This window comes from Heteronotia binoei, chromosome 8, assembly GCF_032191835.1.
Source record: "Heteronotia binoei isolate CCM8104 ecotype False Entrance Well chromosome 8, APGP_CSIRO_Hbin_v1, whole genome shotgun sequence".
Classification (NCBI taxonomy): domain Eukaryota; kingdom Metazoa; phylum Chordata; class Lepidosauria; order Squamata; family Gekkonidae; genus Heteronotia; species Heteronotia binoei.
The window spans coordinates 55,584,401-55,590,668 of NC_083230.1; the positions used below are offsets into that span (position 1 = coordinate 55,584,401).

Below are 6,268 nucleotides of genomic sequence, written 5' to 3' on the forward strand. Positions count from 1 at the left end.
CTAGGACAAGAGCTGAGGACAGAAGGAATGGAGGAATCCTGCAAGATTTTCCGTTTCTTCGACAGCTTGCCATCACTCTCCACAGCCATCAGAGGGTTTTGGTGGGGAAGATTTTGGGAGGGAAATCTAGGATTCTATAGCACTCCTGATAGCATAAGATGTGTTATGGCAGGGGTTTTGAACTCATTTGTTATGTTTAAAAACTAGCTTGTTGTCTCTTCAGCAACATCAACAGCAGTGTTCCCTCTGAGTTAGTGTGATGTAGCTCACTGTTTTTCAGCCTCCAGCTCACACATTTCTGTGTTAGCACAGGAAGGATGGCCCCAGAGCAAAATAATTTATGCAGAAGCCAAATTGCTCACTCACAATTTTAATGCCAGTAGCTCACTAAGTAGAATTTTTGCTCACAAGACTCCACAGCTTAGAGCAGGGTTGTCAAACTCATTTGTTATGAGGGCTGGATCTGACATAAATGAGACCTTGTTGGGCCTGGCCATGTCAGGTTGGGCTGGGCCATATGTGTACCTATTTAAGATTAGGTAGCAGATATATAAATTGTATAAAGCACACAAACATATATATATATAAATTAAAACATGCTCACTGTAAGGAAGATACTTTCCATTTCTAAAAACTGCACTAGCAGCTTAAGTCACTCCATGACCAATTCAAAGTGTAAATTGTGCCATCCCTGCAGTGCACACCTGCTACTGACAGCAGTGTAGATTGCATGAGAAACATGCTATCACCATAACATTCAACTCTTGCTTCCTGGACACCTAAATCTATATACTCCTCAACCAGTCTCCACCTGCTATAGAACAAAATTTACCTCAGGTACATGTGTTCTATTAAATCATCTTCCTGTTCACTTATCACTACTTGACATACTTCATAGTCAAAAGAAATAAAAATCATGTTATAAGCAAAATTAAGACAGCACTATTACTGGTAAGCAAGATCATAGAATCACAGAGTTGGAAGGAGTCATACAGGTCATCTAGTCCAACTCCCTACTCAATGCAGAATCAGCCTAGACTAGAGCATCCCTGAAAAGTGTTTGTCCAGCTGATGCTTAAAGACTGCCAGTGAGAGGGAGTTCACCACCTCCCTAGGTCAGATTCCATTACTGAACTGTAAAAAAGTTCTCACGGTAAAAAAGTTTTTCCTCATATCCAGTTGGTATCTTCCCATCCTTAATTTTAAACCCATTACTGCAAGACCTCTCCTCTGCTGCCAACAGGAACAGCCCTCCTCTAAAGTGACAACTATTCAAATACTTCACATCCCCCCTCAACCTCCTCTTCTCCAGACTGGATGTGCCCAGCCTTTCCTCATAGGGCTTGGTCTCCAGGCCTCTGATCATCCTCATCACTCTCCTCTGCACCAATTTCATTCTGTCCACATCCTTTTTGAAGTGAGGCCTCCAGAACTGCACACAGTACTCCAGGTGCAGCTGGACCAATGCAGTGTACAGCGGGACTATGACATCTTGTGATTTGGATGTTATGCCTCTGTTGATACAACCCAACACGGCATTAGCCTTTTTTGTTGCTGCATCACACTGGCTACTCATATTTAACTTGCAGTCCATTGGACAGGCCACAGCTGAGATCCCAGACAAAATGCAATCCACTGGAGAAGGAAATGACAACCCATTCCAGTATCCTTGCCAAGAAAACCCCATGGACAGTAACAAAAGGCTAAAAGATATGGCACTGGAAGATGAGCCCCTCAGGTCAGAAGGTGTCCAATACAGGAGTGCCTGGCATGACTTGGTCCAAGAGGTCACAAAGAGTCGGACTTGACTGTGCGACTCAACAACAAAAACCATCCATACCCCAAGATCTTGTTCATACACACTGCTACCCAGAAGCATATCCCCCATCTAGAATGTGTGTTGCTTATTTTTGTTACTCAGATGTAGAACTCTGCACTTATCCTTTTTAAATTGCATCTTGTTCGCATCTGTCCACCTTTCCAGTGTGTTCAGATCTGGTTGAATTCTATCTCTACCTTTTGGTGTGTTTGCTTCTCCCAATTTGGTGCCATCTGCAAATTTAATGAATAGCTCCTTCACACCCTCATCCTGATCATTTATAAAAATACTAAAAAGTATTGCGCTCAGAACCAAGGCCTTTGGCACTCCACTGGACTCCTCCCTCCATTCAGATGATTGCCATTGACAACTATTATTTGAGTGTGGTTCTCTAACCAGTTCCCTATTTACCTAACTATCCTAGAGTCCAGTCCACAATCCTGTAGTTTAGCCATTAGAACATCATGGAGAATCCCATATCCTTTGGTAGTTAAGTCTGAAGATACAAGCAGCACCCTAAATACCAGCCTTAATATTCTTTCGCTTATTACAGAGAAGTTGCAAATAACATCAAATCCTTGCAGGTTTAAATCATGGAAGATGTACAAAGTAAACCTGTACAGACCCACTCAGTTTAATGAAGCACAAGTAAAATTGTGCAGGATCAGGCTGTAACGCAAAAATCTGTATTGACTAAATTGTTTACCCATGTTAATTACAGCAGTAAGTAGTGCTATATCTAAGTTTCTGTTCTGTCTCTTATACAGAACTTGACTAGGCATAATGATACATGCATCCTCAATCACTTTAATATTACTCTCATTATGCATAAAAGTAACCAAAGATGAAAACAATATGCAATTCTTTTTTGTAGGATCAATTCACACATTAGTGAGCAAACTTTTGCATTCTCGAGAAATCTTCATTCTGAATGGTGAACATAAAAAAAAAGTCAGAGAGGATTAAGTCCTACTACCTTCTACCATCTAACGATGGAGCTTTACTTATGCAGCAATCACATAATGCTACCCAATTGCTGTTCTATACTTTGCATACCACCTAAACTTAATCTCCAGCATTACTAAGGTACAAAATGTCCTCTATTCTCCGCTTTTCAAGGGAGAGGTGTCTCCCCAAGTACTAGACAGAAATCCAAATTACTTGAGGCCTTTATATTTTCAAAATGAGTTATCAACAGTTTAACGTAACTATCTAGAGGACTTATCACCAATAACAGTTACTGTGAATGGTCACTGTATTTATCTTGAATACCTCGGAGTTTGCAAAACTCACATTCTGTACCTCTTGAATCTCACAGCTGTTTGGTTACATTTTTACAAAAATCATCTATCTCACTTCATGATAAATTGAACTCCAGCCCAAGAAATCTTATGCTTCAATAAATCCACTGAGCCTTAACTGTCTAACTAGACTGTGGCATTTTTCTATACTTAGCAAGGCTTCACTTCTGTACTTCCTCTGAACACTGTTGCAATCCAGAGTAGTTCTTCAATCATGACCAATTATATCTTGCTTGCTACAACTCCCTTTTCATTTTGCTTTATTGAATGTTCAATCAGATGAAGGGTATCTTGAAAACTTGCTTACCAACTTGTGACATTGTTGATTCCAAGTAGTAGTATTTATCTGAACTACTGTTGTTTGTAGTAGTTCAATGTTGTAACTTGCAATATTTGAAGCTGAAAGTGACACCCCTGGCTTAGGGAAACAGAATGTACAACATCAATGTACTTTTGTAGACATTGCAGTAGTTGAGTTTGAGGCCTAAATATTTTAGGCTTGACACAGTCTGGCATACAGATCACTTGTATTTTTGAAATATTTTCCTATCATTACATTTGTAAAGGATCTCTGAACAAATGAGTCATTAAAAGACTCAGTATTTTGAGATCCATTGCTGAGAATGGTAAGCAAGTTCTTACAAAATTACTTGCAACTGATAGTTACAGGGAGGGGGGGGGAAACCAGAATGATACTCATTCCACCTAGTTTGGGTAGCAGTCTTGGATCCTCTAACCACTGTTTTCTGACCATGCGCATCCTTGTTGGATATAAGTAACACGCAGAAAGCAACCATGATGACTTGAAGAGTTTAATTCCTCGATTAGAGCTTTCTCTTATCAGACTATTACAAAAGTCAATAATGCACTTTTTTGATCCGGACACGATTCACCTTTAATCAAACCTGTTTCCACAAACATGATGAAAAACAGTAGCTTCAGTCATTGGTCCGACTCAACCCAGTAGTGCAGATAACTGTACTCCAACACATATGTAGAGTAGACTTTGCCTTAACTGCTTGCTTCAAAAGTCTCTGGCCAATATCAAGTGTGCTCCCATATTAAAAGTGCAGAGGTAACCTAGTCAGAAGTCCATTTGCAATTACCAAACGAGACCACAAGCTGTAGAGATTTGTTACACTTAGTTAATTTTGAGGGGGAAAGATTGAAACACTAGGTTCTCTCCTCCTTTTAATGGCGATTCACCGGTTCTCTTTAAATCCGGGAGGAAACACATGGTCGAGGAAAGAAATGGAAGGCAAGGAGGACTCATTACCTGTCGAAGGCGCTCAACGCTGTAGCACAAGGGCGGAGGGAGATGGTGGTCATTAAGAAGCTCGAAGTCCTCTCGGAGCCGACTAAGTGGGTCTTGCTGCTTAAGCAGCGACCCTGGAGGGGCATATACTGCGAGCAAGAAGTCTGGGAGCAATACAAATGTTCCCGCCACAATACAGGCCCTCCGGGCCCTTCCCAGATACGCTGCCATTCTGGGCACAAGCGCGGTCGGCTCCCCTCCCCCTTTCGAGGGCTCCCATTACTCGCCCCTACACGCGAACCGCGGCAGAAGTAATTTATGGTTTACTTCAGTCGCTTCGTGCCTCGAGGTATTTCCTGAATACCTCCAACGCGGGGAGAGGGAGGCGAGGAGGCCGCCCAGCCCCATGCCCACGTGCTTGCTTGTGCTCCGGCCAGCCAGACTAGGCCAAGCCAGGATGAGCCGCCTGCCCGCTGCCCCAAATTAGGGTGACCCAAGAAACCCCACCCGAGATTCCCTGCCTTCCCCTCACACGGCGACCGCGCCAACATGGGGCGCGCTTTCCACCGGCGGCGGAACCGGGAAGGGCACCGCCTCTGCTCGCCTGCCTCTTCCCTTGGTCCTCCCCCGATCATGACCCAACACGGGGTTTTCCAACGGCGGCGCAGGGCCGAAGCCTCGTTCCAAGCATCCCCACCGTCCTCGCCCCCACTTTTCCCGCTGTCTGCACAGCTCCCCCCATCCCGCCCCGTGCAAGTCGCGCGCCAGGGTACCTGTGCGAGGCCGGGTCTCGCAGTGACTCAGGAGCGAGGAAGAAGTGCCGCGCGGCTGGCGGTAAAAAGACCCAAGCTCCCGCCGCTCGCGCTCATATAGAATTAACGTCACCACGTAACACTTTCCCCCCTCCTTCGCCTCCTCCCCCTCCTCTACGCGCGCCCCGGTCTCCAGGCAACACCGTGAGCGCGCGCGCCGTGCAAAGGCGAGCTTGCTGCCTAGTGACAGGCAACGGTCTTTCCTCGCGCCTGCCCGCCCGTCAATCATCCCACCAACCAAGCTCTGGCCCATCCTCGACCCAGACAGGCAGGCCAGGAGCACCACGGGAACCCGGATGCTGCGGCTGGGAGGCAGCCTCGCAAGGCTGGAAAGAAAGGAAATTGACCAGAACAAGCAAAGAGACGGTTCCCCGCCCGAGCCTCGTGAGTGGCGGCGCTTGAGTGTTGCAACCGAGTGACGGCGGCGCTAGCTGTTCCTCCATCCAGACGAAGCCTCGGCGCATACTGGCGAGTAGCGAGACTTCATCAAGTAGACCCTAAGGTTGTTTAACCTCCAGATGGGGCCTGGAGATCTCCCGGAATCACTGTTTATCTTCAGTCCACAGAGATCATTTTCCGTGAAGTATGACTTTATTCCGTCTTGAGGCACCCCGAACCCACAGCAATACTCCCTTTAAGCTGTGGAGTCTTGTGAGCAAAAAATCTACTTAGTGAGCTACTGCCATTAAAGTTGTGAGCTACTTCATAAATTAGTTTGCTCTGGGAGCCATCCTTCCTTATGTGAGCCAGAGGCTAAAAAAAACTGTGAGCTAGCTCACTCTGACTCAGCTTAAAGGGAACATTGTTCCCCAGTCACCACCACCACCACCCAAAAAAATCTGGGGAGGTTGGCAACCCTTATCAGTGTGATGCAACATAAACAGAGCCTCTGGTTATTTTGCACTGTTGCTGGCAAGCCTTTGGAAATGCTCCCATTTGTGACTTGTCTTGTTCCCTGTGTTGTATGAATAAAATGTAATATTTTCTGCTTGTAATTGACTAGTCATCCCATAACCACTCTTCTGATCCTCAAGGTGGTCTGGAGTGCATGAATTAGTATTAAAGTTCAGATTTCAATCTG

At 45.2% G+C, this 6,268-nt stretch overlaps 1 protein-coding gene across 2 annotated transcripts in view; it reads right to left on the reverse strand.

The window, feature by feature from the left end:
- NAP1L1 (nucleosome assembly protein 1 like 1) overlaps positions 1 to 5,414 on the reverse strand; it is a 40,092-nt gene extending 34,678 nt beyond the window's left edge. Inside the window, exon 1 of one of the 2 annotated variants that reach the window (XM_060245107.1) lies at positions 5,149 to 5,414. The gene's annotated coding sequence lies outside the window, so the exon portion shown is untranslated. The remainder of the gene's footprint in view (positions 1 to 5,148) is intronic. The other variant, XM_060245106.1, reaches the window with a different exon arrangement.
- Between the last annotated feature and the right edge of the window lie 854 nt (positions 5,415 to 6,268).